General features: G+C 42.5%; 1 long non-coding RNA gene across 1 annotated transcript; it reads left to right on the forward strand.

Annotated features, from left to right (window-relative positions):
• The first annotated feature begins 1,052 nt into the window (after positions 1-1,052).
• On the forward strand, positions 1,053-6,979 carry LOC141917710 (uncharacterized). The gene is made up of 2 exons (XR_012621414.1): positions 1,053-1,543; positions 6,589-6,979. It is a non-coding gene; the product is annotated as an uncharacterized LOC141917710 (long non-coding RNA).
• Positions 6,980-16,745: the final 9,766 nt, after the last annotated feature.

A 16,745-nucleotide genomic window follows, 5' to 3' on the forward strand; every position in this document is an offset into this window, starting at 1 on the left:
CTTGCTGGGTATGGTGTCTGCTTCCACGGTGTCGTTGGTGGAGTCGGTTATTTCTGAAAAGGAAAGAAAAGAGAACGGTCTCGGGGGGGGGGGGGGGGGGGGGGGGAGGCTGAACAGGTTACCCCTTAGGATGCTGGATAAATCCATCTAGTACTGATTTTATGTTTTATTCCATTATTATCAATAGCATCCCATGCTAAAAATCCTCGTGGCTTGACCAGGGTTACTGGTATTGTTCCTACAGATGGTATTTTTGCCATCACAGGCTGTCCTGCTTTCATTGAGGACCGGGTGTGCTCAATGTTTAGGGTTTTTTCTGAAGAAGGTGTTAAGAAGGCTCAAGTAATTGGACTTCCATAGGGACCATACCGATTATTTAACTGCTGTAAAATTTCAGAAAGACGTCTGTCCCATTGTCCTTCATGTGGTTTAAGATATTTTTTCAGCAGTCCATTGGCCCGTTCAACTATACCATTAGATTGTGGGTAATAAGGTGTGTGAAATACCCACTTTATTTCCTTTTGCTTTGCCCATTCTTGTACTTCTTTACTAGTAAAGTGTGAGCCATTGTCACTCTGGATGGAATCAGGGACAGGTAAAATTGAGAACCATGAGGAGAGGCCTCGGATGGTATTCTGTCCATTAGCCTTCTGGCACTTGGTAGCTGTAAGGAGTCCAGGTATTATTTCTACACCTGTTAAAATATATTTGTACCCAGCAGAGGATTTTAAAGGACCAATGTAATCAATTTGCCAAGTAGACCACAAAGTTTTCCCCTCTTTAATGTGTAAAGGTGGTGCTTTGGCAGTGTGATAGATTGGGTGGGTTTGTTCACTAAAATGTCAGCAGGATAAGGTGCTTGTTTGCTTGGCAGGATATGCTGGGGGCCTCTTGGTGGGTGAGACCCAGATGTCGTTTGGCCTGCTTAATCAGCCCCCACAGGTCTGGTCTCCACCCAGATGTCGTTTGGCCTGCTTAATCAGCCCCCACAGGTCTGGTCTCCACCCAGATGCCGTTAGGCTTGCTTAATCAGACCCCACAGGTCAAGTCTCCACCCAGATATTGAGAGGATCGAATAAGGAAGATTGAGAACCTCCATCCCTGCGACCCCCTAGTAGCAAAACGAACATGCGCAGAGTATACCGAAAGAAACTACGTCAACCGGGAAGAAGACTGTATATAAAAAGGGACTGTAAAAAGGGAAGAGGGCCGCCGTTGATGGAGCGGAGACTCCCCGGCTGCCCAGCGCTGATTTTTGCTCGCTAACTTTGCTTGCTGAAATTATAATAAATTCTGATTGGGTTGGAAACTTTTGGTCTCGTTTTCTCAACATATAACAATTTGGTGCCGTGACTCGGATGGAAATATAGTGGCTGGACTTGGGCAGCAGGGAAGGCGCCCCACCATCCTTTGGTGGTCCTAGCTGTTCCCAAAGTCTCCACACTTTCCACTGACGAACCCAAAATCTAAAGTAGTGAGCAAAAGGAACCGGTCGACCCTGTAATCTTTGTGCACAAAAAGTCCGGACGAAGACACAGGACGTGTAAGTATATTTGGAAATCCGTTCGGTTGGGGTTGGTGATCCTGAAGCGTTGCATGTGAGTGGTTCCAGTGGAACCAAGCGAGTGCGGACCCTCAGTAGTGCGGTTCCCATAGCCCGCGAGGGCGTGGGCCACGAACCAGGGGAACGTGTGTGAGTGAGAAAGAGTGCGCTTCGGAAGATGGGACAGGGGAAAAGCAAGCCCCCTGGTCCCATGGGTGGAGGGCCCCCTGTGCGGTTGCCCCCTATCCCGCCTGATAGTCCCTTAGGATTAATGTTGACAAATTGGAGGGATTTTTCAAAAAGCAAAGGAAAGAATAAAGCAAAAATGATCCATTTTTGTATGGAAATTTGGGGAGGTCAGAATATTAAGGAAGAACATGTCTTCTGGCCAATCTTTGGGTCTTTTGAAAATTGGGTATGTGAGGCCCTAAACACATATGTCAATTCTAAGGAACCGGTTAATCCGGAGGAGAGTGATTATGCTAACATGTGGATGGGATCAGGAGCCAAAAGCTATCTGTTTGCCCTAAAAGAAAAGGGGGGTGGGAAAAACGATAAGAAAAAACGAGACAAAGAAGAGGTTCCCTTATTACCCCCACCTTATATACCACCCCCACCACCTATTGCCAATCCACCACCCTCAGCCCCTGAGGAAACTGAGAGCGACTCTGGAACTTCCTCAGACACCCCCAGAAGTTCCAGAAGGGCAACTAGAAGTCAGGCAAAACAACAAAAATTATATCCACTCCGGGAGACACCAATGGGGGGACCACAACCAGGGATAGGATTTGTATCTATACCCCTTAACTCAGGGGATGTTAGGGAATTCAAAAAAGAAATGGGAAACTTGATAGAAGATCCTTTGGGGGTTGCTGAAAGGATTGATCAATTCCTAGGTCCTAACACCTATACCTGGGATGAAATGCAGTCTATTTTGAGTATACTATTTACTGCAGAAGAAAGAAATATGATCAGAAGGGCCGGAATGAGAATATGGGATGCCCAGCATGTACAAGGTCCTTTTGCAGATGAAAAATGGCCCATACAGCGACCAAATTGGGACCACCAAAACCCAAACCACAGAACTCATATGCAGGACCTAAGGACTATTATTATTCAAGGCATCCAAGAATCTGTGCCCAGGGGGCAAAATATAAACAAAGCCTTTAATGAGAGGCAGAAAAAAGAGGAAAGCCCCACCGATTGGTTAGAGAGGCTGAGAAAAAGCCTCCAGATGTATTCAGGATTGGATCCGGACACCCAAGTGGGACAGGCATTGCTGAAAACTCAATTTGTAGCCAAATCTTGGGATGACATAAGAAAAAAATTAGAAAAGATGGACAACTGGCAGGACCGGGGGTTAGATGAGTTATTGCGAGAGGCTCAGAAAGTGTACGTCCGGAGGGATGATGAAAATCATAAGAAGCAAGTCAGGATGATGGTGGCAGCTGTCCGGGAGGGACAAAAAGGCCCAAGGAATCAGACACCTCCTCGTACACTAGGAAAATATGGGGATTTCCTAAAAGAAAACCCCAGATTCAGGACAGAAAAAACTGAAGGAATGATAAGACGAAGAGAACAGGGCACCTGTTTCTATTGTTGTGCCCGAGGACACATAAAAAGGGAATGCAGGAAGCGGCTGCGGGACGAAAGAATGTTCAAGGAAGATTAGGGGTGTCAGGGGCTCTATTTGCTGGGGACCCAAAAACATAAGGAGCCCTTGATAAAAGTTAAGGTAGGTCCCCAGCAACAGGAATTCGAGTTCCTGGTAGATTCAGGGGCTGAAAGATCCACTATCCAGATAATGCCCCAGGGCTGTAAAGTATCATCTGAAACGGCCCAAGTTATAGGAGCCAAGGGAGAACCCTTTGAAGTACCCATTATCAAAAATATAGTATTTGAAACACATTCCAAATTTGGGATGGGATCATTATTATTAGTCCCTGAGGCTGATTACAATTTATTGGGTAGAGATCTAATAATAGAATTAGGAATTAATTTGGAAGTAAAAAATAAAGAACTAAAGATTAGATTATGCCCCCTTCGAGTGGAAGATGAAAAGGAAGTTAACCCAGAGGTATGGTATACCCCAGAAACGATTGGTAAGCTACAGATACCTCCATTTTCAGTAACCATTATTAATCCGGAGGTACCTATACGAATCAAACAATATCCAATTCCACCAGAAGGAAAGTGGGGGCTAAAGCCTGAGATTGAAAGGTTACTTGAAAAAGGCCTTTTAGAACCATGTATATCCCCCTTTAACACTCCCATCCTACCCGTAAAGAAATCAGATGGGTCTTATAGATTAGTGCATGATTTAAGGGAAATTAACAAAAGAACCGTAACTCGATTCCCCATAGTGGCTAATCCTTATACCTTGCTTAGTAGGATAGGGCCAGAAAATCACTGGTATAGTGTAACTGATTTAAAAGATGCCTTCTGGGCTTGCCCCCTGAGTGAGGAAAGCCGAAATTATTTTGCCTTTGAATGGGAAGATCCTGAAACCCACCGTCGACAGCAATTAAGGTGGACGGTCTTACCTCAAGGATTTACCGAGTCACCGAATTTATTCGGGCAAGCATTGGAGAAAATTCTCCAAGAATATGTGGTAAATGAAAATACCATCTTGATCCAGTATGTGGATGATCTTTTAATTGCAGGAAAGGAGGAAGCAATAGTAAGGCAAGAAAGCATTAAATTATTAAACTTCCTGGCTCTAAAGGGACTGAAGGTATCACGATCCAAGCTACAATTTGTGGAAGAAGAAGTTAAATATCTGGGGCATTATTTATCAAAAGGAGAAAAGAGAATAGATCCCGAACGAATAAAAGGGATATTGTCAATACCCCCTCCTACAAATAAAAAGCAGATAAGACAATTATTGGGTCTGGTCGGGTATTGCAGACAATGGATTGAAAATTATAGCAGCAAAGTAAAATTTTTGTATAATAAATTGAGCCAGGATAACCTGCTAAAATGGACCATGGAAGATGAACAACATTTGGAACAACTGCGAAAAGATCTTATAACTGCCCCAGTACTAAGCTTACCTGACCTAAAAAGACCCTTTTCCCTCTTTGTTAATACTGATGAGGGAACTGCCTATGGAGTCCTTACCCAGGACTGGGCAGGGAAAAAGAAACCAGTAGGATATCTGTCTAAGTTACTAGACCCGGTTAGCAAGGGTTGGCCCACCTGCCTACAAGCAGTAGTAGCAGCTGCACTCCTGGTAGAAGAAGCAAATAAAATAACTTTTAATGGAGAATTAAGGGTTTTATCGCCTCATAACATTCAGGGCATCTTGCAACAAAAGGCAGAAAAATGGGTCACAGATTCCAGGCTTTTAAAATATGAAGGAATATTGATTGATTCCCCAAAACTATCCCTGGAAGTCACAACCCTCCAGAATCCAGCCCAGTTCCTGTACGGAGAACCCTGGGACTCACAGTTGATACATGATTGTTTCATAACCATAGAAAGTCAAACTAAAATTAGACCAGATTTGGAAGAGGAAGAACTAGGAGAAGGAGAAAAATTATTTGTGGATGGCTCGTCACGAGTAGTGAATGGGAAAAGAAAATCAGGATATGCAATTATTAAAGGACCAAATCTCAAAGTATTGGAATCAGGACCATTAAATCATTCCTGGTCAGCCCAGGCGTGTGAATTATATGCAGTGCTAAGAGCTTTGGAATATCTAAGAAATAAAGTAGGAACTATATTTACCGACTCTAAGTATGCATATGGAGTAGTGCATACCTTTGGGAAAATATGGGAAGAAAGAGGATTAATAAATTCACAGGGAAAGGACATAATCCATCAGGAATTAATAGTGCAGATATTAAAAGCTCTACGGGGTCCAAAAGGAATTGCAGCGGTACATCTAAAGGGACATCAAAAAGGAGTGGATATCCGAAATAGGGGAAACAATGTAGCTGACCAAGAAGCAAAAAGAGCGGCCCTAAAAGACTGGACCCCAGTTGATACTCTTAGCCACGATACCTCAGAGGTAAAGAAATACAGATTGTATAGCTTCACCCTACAGGAGAAAGCTAAATTAAAGGAGATGAACGTAAAAGAAAACCAGGAGGGACATTGGAATCTCCCCGATGGGAGAACTATTCTACCAAAAACACTTGCACTAGAAACTTTGCAAAGGTTTCACGATCAGACTCATTGGGGAGTACAAGCATTAGTAGACCAATTTGCTACTAAATATATGAGCATTGGAATATATAATTTGGCAAAACGAGTAGTAGAAGACTGCCTAATTTGCAAAAGGGTCAATAAAACCCAAGTTAGAGAAAGACCACTGGGTGGCAGACAGCTTGCCCACAGACCATTTGCTAACATTCAGATAGATTTTACTGAGCTACCAAAAGTGGGAAGATATAAATATTTGCTAGTGATAGTAGACCACCTAACTCATTTTGTAGAGGCTTTCCCCACTGTTAGAGCAACTGCTCACACAGTAGTAAAAATACTGTTGGAAAACATAATACCAAGATATGGAATGAGTGAAGTTATTGACTCAGATCGAGGTCCCCACTTTGTGTCTAAAATAATACAGGAGGTTTTGGTGGCAATGGGAACAAAATGGGAACATCATACACCATGGCATCCCCAAAGTTCGGGGAAAGTAGAGAGGATGAATGCAGAAATTAAGAAACAGCTCACCAAACTAATGATGGAAACCCGGTTATCCTGGGTGAAGTGTTTACCACTCGCACTACTTAATTTGAGAACTAGACCTAGGGCTGATCTTGGGATTTCACCTTTTGAGATGCTATACGGAATGCCTTATGATTTAGAGGAACCCCAAGACCATCCTAGAGTGAGAGACCAGAAATTAAACTCCTATATTATAAACTTAATGAAATATCGAAATGAATTATGGAAAAAGGGAATGGTGGTGCAAAGACCTCCTCTGGACTTGGCTATTCATAAAATCCAGCCAGGAGACTGGGTATTAATTAAATCATGGAAGGAATCATCATTAACCCCTCAATGGGACGGACCTTACCTTGTATTGCTTACCACAGAGACTGCTGTCCGAACTGCTGAATGAGGTTGGACCCATGCCCGCTTAATAAAAGGACCTATCACTAACTCTTCGTGGAAAATCACCAGCCCGGTTGGAGACTTGAAATTAAAATTCCAGAGGACTTAATGGACTTGGACCCTTACAGGATTGAGTATTTACCTAACCCTTATTACTTAGATGATGGACTTATAAGTAATGATGATGTTAGAATAAGGTGTGGAAATAAGTACTGTAATTGTCATCCCTTTGTATGTTATACCTGTAAGGTATGCAAGGAAAGGTGGTGGACTCATTGTGTTAAAGGATACCCTCCCCGAGGGGTTTGCATTTCCTGTTATAAATTGCAAAGGGAAATCACTAATTGGACATTAACCTGCAAAATATTTAAAGGAGAATTAACCTCGGGATCAAAAGAATGGTGGGATATATTTACAAAAGGAATTGAACCAAATTTTTATTGTTATCACCCGAATGAACCAAAGCCTTTTGTAGCGGAAATCACTGAGAGCCTCTGTCGTAAGCTCATCAGTAAAGTCCGCTGTGACGTTCCTGAAATTAAACATACAAATTGGAGATCCTATTTTACAAGACAGGATCTTAGACGGCGAGCGTTTCCTCCTGAAGAGCATCCTTGCTGCCGAGAAGATGGTACACCTCGTGGCTCGAAGCACCCGAGTCGACGAACGAGGCAGAGGGAAAGACGACTGTGGAGGAAGGAGCCGTCCAACTGGAGCGTTGCTGAGATGCTGGCAGAATTACCACGGGATTGGTAAAGAAAAATGGGTGAATAACATACTTTTAACCCTGTCTGCATTTCACAGGAATCAACGCAGAGGGAATCTGGTATACAGGGGAACATCATCTCAAACCTTGCATATCATAATTGTAATATTGTTATGGCTAAAATTAAGTTATTGTACTGCAGAACTGGAAACACACCAACCTTTTAAATGGTCCCTAACCAGATTAGATGGTAAAATCTTACGTACATCAACTGTACCAGGGGCTCCAAGCTTCATTGTGGGATTGTGTGATCTAACGGGAATAGACCACTGTGGTAAAATTTTGAATTTAACAGGATTTTACATGTGTCCTAGTTCCAACCGAGGGAAACCATATTGTAATTACCCTGGCCATTATTTTTGTGCCTATTGGGGCTGTGAAACTATCGCTTCTGATTGGGCTCCAGGAGGGGGACCAGATCAGTATCTTAAAGTAGGATTTGGTCCAGCTGGGTGTACACCACCTTGGAAAGGTCCCTCAGGAGAGATGCTCTCTAAAGGAACATGTTCATATATATATATTAATATAAAAAAAACAGAAGACCCAGGGTGGATCCTGGGAAGAACCTGGGGAATTAGACATTGGGAACCTGGAGCAGATCGGGGAAATCTTATAACAATTAAGAAAGAAATTGCACCTAATGAAACCCCAGAACCCATTGGACCAAATCTGGCAATTTCTACTATTAATGTTAAAAACAATACCACTAATTACCAGGGAAAGTATACCCAACCCACTAATTTGACCTCTGAAATCAATATATATGGATATAGTACTCTATGGAAAATTATGCAAGCTAGTTATGGGATACTAAACAAAACCAAACCTGAGTTAACGAAAGACTGTTGGTTATGTTATAATATTAGGCCACCTTTTTATGAGGCTGTAGGAATGACTGCTAAAGCTAAAAGAGTAAATGGAACTAACCCTGCACGGTGCATATGGAAAAAAGGAAAGGACCAGACACAGGGACTCACTTTGTCCCAAGTAACAGGTAAAGGGAGATGCATTGGAAAGGTCCCCACCCATAAAATGCATCTCTGTGGAGCAAAAATATCAAAAAACGAGAGACCTGCACAGTGGCTGATTCCCGCCGCTAACACGAAATGGATATGTTCAAACATTGGGATCACCCCGTGTATATCTCTTGTTGCATTTAACGAAAGCAGTGAATACTGCATTCAGGTATCAATAATACCACGTATTACTTACCATCCTAGCGAATATATTTATGATCAGCATATAACCCCTGAACATCATTTAGTAAAACGAGAACCAATCACTGTCCTTACCATTGCTACTCTTCTCACCATCAGTGGCATAGGCGCAGGAACAGGAATCGCCTCCTTAGTAAACAATCAAAAAGAAATGAAGGCACTCCGAGTAACAGTAGACGAAGATCTCGGTAAAATTGAGCTAGCGATTGATGGATTGGTAAAGTCATTAAGATCCTTATCTGAGGTAGTAATGCAAAATAGAAGGGGATTAGATCTCTTGTTACTACAAGGAGGATTATGTGTAGCACTCAAGGAAGAATGTTGTACTTATGCAGACCATACAGGGGTAACAATTGATACAATGACTGAGTTACGAAAGAGGTTAGAACAACGGAAACGGGAAAGAGAGGCTCAACAGAGCTGGTATGAATCCTGGTTCAATTATTCCCCTTGGCTAACAACTTTGCTTTCGACTATAGCTGGCCCTCTGCTGTTGCTTATTTTGGGATTAACTTTTGGACCATGCATTTTTAACAAACTAATTACAATTGTAAAAAGTCGCTTGGAAGCTGCACACTTAATGCTTGTTAGAGCTAAATACGAACCACTCCGAGGAGATATGGAAATGGAAGAAAGCTTGAATTTGAGTCAACAAGAATTAGAAAGGTTTAGTGAACAAAATTAAGAAATAGAAAAGGGGGGATTGTGATAGATTGGGTGGGTTTGTTCACTAAAATGTCAGCAGGATAAGGTGCTTGTTTGCTTGGCAGGATATGCTGGGGGCCTCTTGGTGGGTGAGACCCAGATGTCGTTTGGCCTGCTTAATCAGCCCCCACAGGTCTGGTCTCCACCCAGATGCCGTTAGGCTTGCTTAATCAGACCCCACAGGTCAAGTCTCCACCCAGATATTGAGAGGATCGAATAAGGAAGATTGAGAACCTCCATCCCTGCGACCCCCTAGTAGCAAAACGAACATGCGCAGAGTATACCGAAAGAAACTACGTCAACCGGGAAGAAGACTGTATATAAAAAGGGACTGTAAAAAGGGAAGAGGGCCGCCGTTGATGGAGCGGAGACTCCCCGGCTGCCCAGCGCTGATTTTTGCTCGCTAACTTTGCTTGCTGAAATTATAATAAATTCTGATTGGGTTGGAAACTTTTGGTCTCGTTTTCTCAACATATAACAGCAGGATGGTCCATCTGCAATTTTAATTTACACTGGGGGCACTCAGTGAGGATGGTTTCACATGTTTTCCTACTGAGGGGCCATCCCCGGCTTCGAGCTGAAAAGTAAAGTGCTTCTCAACCCGTGTGCCCTAATTTTTGATGTAACCATTCTCCCAGTTGATACCATGTGGGGTTTGAGGAATCTTCAATGTCTATTTTCCTTATTTTTGTCAATTCATCCACCCTTTGGTTCCAATTTGTAGCTGGTTTATTGTCATTAGCATGAGCTTTTACCCATCCTATTTGGAATGGTGTTTTTCTGGCCATGGTTAATAGTAATTGCCAGTCTTCAGTTCTCCAGATTGGTGATTTATTTATCTCCCAGTTTAGGGCTTCCCATTGACAAAGCCACTGTGTGGCACCTGCCCAGACAGCATAAGAGTCCACATAAATGTTTTTTGCTTCATTTTGTGCTGCCAAAACAACTGCTCTTAACTCTCCTACTTGAGCACTGCCTTCACCCTCTTCAATAACTTGTTTGCCTGTTTTGATTTCTAATGCAACAGCTTTATATTGCCATTTACCATCCACTCTTTTTGCCGAGGCATCAGAAAACCAGACACCCTCGGTTGGTGAATCTTCAGTGAAGGGAGGTGCATCTAAAATTGGTGAAGGTTTGAATGGTTGTTGTAATGCTAGGGGGTCAGTATTAATAGGCATTTGCAATTTAGAAACTTTTGTGTGTCCTTAAGCCAATTGCATTTCATCTGCCACACCCACTAGATAGGCATACCATTTCCTAATTGTAGGGTTTTGTGCAATTCCCTCTAGGGGAGCAGTCCCTTTTAGGATTGCGTCTAATAAATTAAAGGGACCTCTGGTCTGAACAGTTTGTTCTTGATGTATTTTCTCAACTTGTTTAATTGCACGGACTAGAGACAAAAGACCCTTTTCCCACTCTGAATATCTTTGTTCTGTCTCTTTAAATGCAGTTGAGCTAAACAGCAAAGGTCTCTTTGGCCCATCAGGGCCGATTTGAAATAAGTTACAATAAGTACCATGTTCTGCAAAACCCCATTCTGCTATAATAGGGTCATGAGGATGAACAGGTCCTAGAGACTGATATGTTTTTAATTCCAGTATTAGAGTTTTAATTTCTGCTTCATGTTCTGAATCCCATCTACACGGTTTTCCTTTTTGTAAAAGTGAATACAGTGGGCGGGCAGTGATGGAGAATCCAAGTACATGTTTTCTCCAATATCCTAAAGTGCCCATTAGCTGTTGTAATTCCTTTCTAGATTGGGGCATTTCTGATTGTTCTATTTTATTTAGAGTATCTGGTGGGATTGCTGCACTTCCAGCAATCCACCAAGTGCCCAGGAATTTCACTTCTTTACTTGGTCCCTGACATTTTTCAGGTGGAATTTCAATTTTTGCTTCATGCAATGTTTGCCAAACTGTTGCTGCCACTTCTCCCACCTTGTCAGGAGAGGGTCCTCCAATTAGAATATCCTCTATATACTGATATAGTTTTACCTCTGCAGGGAGTGAAACTGTCTGTAAAAGTTCAGCAAGCACAGCATGAGCAATTGTGGGTGAGTGTTTATATCCCTGTGGGAGTCTGTTAAAGGTATATTGGATACCTTCCCATGTAAACGCGAAGTTTTCTTTATCTTTTTCCCTTAAAGGGACCGTGAAAAACATGTCTTTTATATCTAGCACTGCCATCCAAGGATGTGCGGCGGCTTGCAGTGTAGCCGTTAAAGCTGCAATGTTGGGAACTGCCGCTGTCAATGGGGCTGTACTGGCATTTAAACGCTGATAATCGACTGTTAAACGCCACCTCCCATCTGGTTTGCGGACTGGCCAGACAGGAGAATTGTATGGGGAGTGAGTTCGGGAAATAATCTGTCGTTTTTCTAAGTCCGCAATTACTTCAGAAATTCCAGTTCGTGCTGTAGCAGAAATTGGATACTGTGGGACATTAGTAATTTTTGATTCGGGAAGTGCTGGAGCTGCACGGAGTACACGCACTGTGGCAGTTTGTTGATTTTTATTAGGGCTGGGGTTGGCAATTGAACCAAAAGACCACAGACTGCCGTCTGGCAAACGCCAGGTCCAGCCGTTCAATGCGTCAAAACCCAGGATATTTTCATAATGCTCCTTGATCGCAAAGCGAAGAGATGTTACACGTTTTTCACCAGGGAGCCATAAATTAACTTTTGCTGTCTGGCACACAGCGCTAATTCCTGTAACTCTGGTAATTTTAACCTTTCGCTGGCCAGGTCGTATGCCTAGCTTATCGGCATCTCGCTGTGTAATTATTGAAATTTGTGCACCAGTATCAATTAAAAATTTTATTAATTGTTGTTGGGGACCAACTGGAATTAAAATGTAAGGGCCGTTCTCATTTATCCACTGATAAGCTTCTACTTTCCGGACCAGCAGGCCCAATTGCCATCCGGACCTTATCAGTTTTTTGATCTTGTGTTTTGCAACTGATCCTCTTGAGGGAGGAAAGGGTTATCTTTTTTTTCTCTGGGAGCTGGCGACGGGGGGAGTGGAGGGGTTGGAGCATCTAAAGCGATACCTTTTTGAAATGCCTGAATTAGACTCAGAATGACGCCGGTAGGCTGTCTCTGAATCGCAGCTCTAGGAATTCCTAGTGACAATGCTTGCTTCATAGTTCATTTCTCCACTCCTGACCCCTAGATTGTTGGTCAGAGGGGTTTTGTTCCTGAGAATTATTTTGATGCAATTGTTTAATTTGCCTAACAGTGCGACCTATATTTTTTGTTTCATTGGGAATTTCATTCCATCCCATTTCTCGGGCATGATTTATAGTTTCATGCACTAATGTTGCCCAAGTGGGTAATCTTCTTGGTTCTAATTCTCCTTCCCTACTATTTCCAGCAGTTCGTGTTAGATTTATTAATTCGTTAATAATTTAAGTCTCTCTGGATCTCATCCCGTTTTGCAATGAGAAAAAGTTTGAGCATGGCAGGGGCTCCTTTTATCAGTACTTTAAGTATAGCAGGAGCTACAGTTGCCGAAAGAGGAACATCAGTAGGCTGATGCTGATGCATGGCTTGAATACAGGCAGCTTTTGTAAAAGCTGCAGAGAGGTCTTTAGAGATTTGATAGGTATCAACAGAGGTTCTCCTCTCTCTAAGGCATCAATGCCACCAGCCCAATATGCCACTCTGCTTGTTAGTGAGTGGGGGTCATTCGGGGGGTTGGGACCAGCGTCCAAAAAGACACCTGGACCCCAATATCCACTGGCTTCATTGCCATCTAGTAAAATTCTATCTCCCCCGTTTAGAGACACTCTCCATAGGTATTCGGTTTCAGTTTCTCCAGGCTTATGGCCGTAAGGGTCTTGTAAATTGGCTATTTGAATTGGATCAAAAGGGGTTGTTTTGCTGATGGGACTTCTCACACCACCCCGAGGTCCTGTTGTTTCTTCTGTTTTAATAATTGGTCTGACTGCAAGTGGGGGAGACTCAGGCGGCTGAAAATAATTGTTTTCGTCTGAGTTGTCATTATGTGTATCGCTCCAAATGTTACCATCCCAGTCTTCAGGGGACACAATTAATTTTCTGATTTGAACGATATCAGGGGGGTTTGGAGACTGCATTAGCATCATTTCAACACGTTCCCCCAGTTTTTGTTGTTTCAATTGGGATTCCTTAAGTTGCTGTTGCAGCTGCTCTATTTTAATCGATAACAGCAGATTGGTGGATTTGTGCCCTGTAATCTCATCTTGTAAATTTTGTATTTTACGATTAACCTTCTCTCGTTCATGACAGGCAGCTTCCAGGCACACTCCCAACATTTTACAAATCATACCTTTATTTTTTCCAAATGTAGTTGCACCTCTAGCAATAGTTAACTGTTTTTCTACCTCTTCCCAGTTGTGCCAATTATTATAAGCCCAATCCTCTGGGAAGGTGGGATTTGTTTGGATACCGTGTTTTTGTAAGTATTCGGTGATTTTGCTTGTCATCCTGCCGACTACGCCAATTTGTCGCGGATGAAAGTATTGACACGGTAATATTTAGTAAGAAATCTAGGTTTATTAATAACTAACAGCAATTTATTATTATAAAATAATTCAGACATACTGAAAGAAAGAAAAGCGACTTATTCAGATTCTAAAATGACAAGATTCACACTAACTTACTTAACGGTACCTATATATATACATGCATGCACATAACAAAACAGACAAACATACAGAAACAAAGGTGTTTGGATTCAGTAGAATGAACACAGAACGGACATACACACACAGAAACAAGGGTACGTACCCACACACACACACACACACACAGAGTAAAGAGAAGCTAGCTCAAAGAAAATTTCCCTCTCGAGTTTAGAGCAAATACTCCCAATGCCTTGGCATTCCTCAACAGGCGATAATTGATACTCGAGCGGGGACTTCGCCCTGGCCTTCCGTCTGGAGCAGACGACACCTTAAGGGTTTGGTACCTGAGAGGCGTCCCAGCTCAGGGGAGATTGATGGTCACAGGCCCGCTGTGATCCAGGAGAGCTCAAAGGGTCTCCCTGGTGGTCGCCATTTATAGGGTCCAAGACAATTGACTTTTGTCAAATACCTTCTGGTGCCTTCCAGCAGTTACAAAAGAATTTGATGAATGTGCGACTCTGTTATTGTTCCCATTTGACCACATCCCAGGCACAGGTGTGCCAGGCCCTTAGGAGTTGATGGGCCGTTATAGCTGTTTCCGAGCAATCGGGAGGGGCAGGAGCCAGGCTCGTTAACATTATCGGTCCTTATCTCCACAGACTGGTGTATAGCTCGGGGGATGTGGGTGGAATCGCACGTAGCACCAAGCAGCCCAACAAAGAGGGGCGGGGGGGGGGGGGGCGGGGGTAAGAATTGCACCACCACAGTGCAACACGACGGACACTGCTCATCCAGACCTCCATCTGCTGAAAGTAGAAACACTCTCCAAGGACAGCCGCTTACAGCTTTTTTCACAGGTGAATCTGCCACACATGCCCCTATAACTCAATTTCCATGTAGCTTGTATTAGTCACATTTTTGCTCTCCAGCTTCTTCCATTTTGCTGTTATTACAAGCAACTGAGAGACAGTTGTGGCTAGACTAAGGCACATAACTCAGGCATGACACATGATAGGCTCACCCAACTTGAAATTTCTTTGGGTGACACTTTAGTCATGAATATCTAAATTATTGTCTCTGTGCTGAGTGCTGTACAAGCACTGAGAGAAGCCAATCTTGCAGGGATAGTGGCCCTCCCTGGACCATTATTTTCTGCCTTCTGGCCTTCCAGAAGAAAAGGATAGTAGTCCTCAGGTGCTGCGGGGCAACCTGAGATGAGGGATTTGCTTCCCACAGTCCATCCCCTTGGCAGTTTTGAGTTCAGTCACATACAAGAACAGCCACAGTTTCAGAACACGTCATGCTGCTTTAATAGCACTTCCTCTCATCAGCTCCCAAGAAAATTGTTTGCCGTACCAGTGATTCTTCTGTCCTGAATTTTAACCATGATGTCTCTTACAGTGCACCTAACCATTATCACTCTGTTCCCACAGTCTATACATTTTTGGGTTTTTTTCCCTATATTCAAGCCATCAGCATCTTCTGCTTCTTCTAAGACTTTCTTTCTAGAAGGACTCACGAAAGTCAAACCACTTTTTTCTGTGTCACATTCAAGACTCTTTTTATGTTGGCTGTTGTCTCAATCCATTTCTGAGTTCAGCTATTTCTTACATCTTCAAGGCTGTCACAAGATCCCTGTGAGATCTAATTTATGATATGACACAGCCAATGAACTACAAGTTCCCCAAATTCCTTTACTTTAAAAAATAATGCTTCAGGAAACAGGCCAGAGGACAGCTCTTAAGAAGCTGGTAACCCTACCATAAGTCACAGTTGCATCACGTCAAGGGATTTCTTTTCAGCAGCAAGTTGCATGAATAAATTGCACTTCATAACATAGTTTCTGCTTCAGGCAGCCAGCACACTCAAACAAGGGCAGTGACAGACCAAACCCTGCTCCAGACAACATAACTCACTTTCATCATGATCTGAGGGGGATCATAGTATCTTTGCACCAGCCACTGCTTTTTGTTTGCCATCCAAACCTATGCCCATCCAAAAAAAGCCCAAACCCCTACACTAGTAACAAATACTGCCAGAGACTATGTGGCTCTGTTCTAGGTCCATTTCCTTCTCTTGTAAAGGTTATTGTGAGGTGCTCCTTTTTCAAAATGCATTTAATTTCCAAAGTCATATTAGAAGTGAAATACTCAGATGAAACATACAACAACAATGCACAAATTGGTGGCTAATGGGCAGAGACTACCACCCTTATCTTTGAATTTCCATTCTTTTCCTTAGACCCCAAAATATTTCTTTAAAATAGTGGGTTTTTTCCCCTCTCCCTCCACTTTTTCTTGTGGTTTAATAGATAAAGTCAGAATGAGAGGAGGTTTCACCGCTTTTGCTGCATGTAAATACATTAAATTATTCGGTTATTCTGAGGCTTGCTGATAGGATGAAGATGACAAATGAACACCAAGGATAGTATTTTCTTGTTCTGCTAGTAACAAAGGGCTTCTTTGGCTGGGTTTTTCTGTTTAGCAAATTCCTGATGCAATTGTCTTGATATGAGCTCTTCAAGTATTTTACCTCCATTCTTTTCCCAAAATAACATTCTTCTTTTCCCTATTATTTTATTTTTGCAAAGAAAGTAATTTCTAAACAACTATTCAGTTTATACTGAAATATACTACCTCAAATGCATCATGTTGTTAAAATGCATCATGTTATTAAAAAGGTGTCCTAGTAGGATATACCAAATAAATATTCTTATAGAAATATCACATATAATATATTGACTCTGCTACATTCCAAATGAAAATAAAACCAATTCAAAATTCATAGAATCACAGACTCACAGAATAATTTAGGTTATCTGTAGGAGTCTGGGCCGCACTGG

This window comes from Strix aluco, chromosome W, assembly GCF_031877795.1.
Source record: "Strix aluco isolate bStrAlu1 chromosome W, bStrAlu1.hap1, whole genome shotgun sequence".
Taxonomy (NCBI): domain Eukaryota; kingdom Metazoa; phylum Chordata; class Aves; order Strigiformes; family Strigidae; genus Strix; species Strix aluco.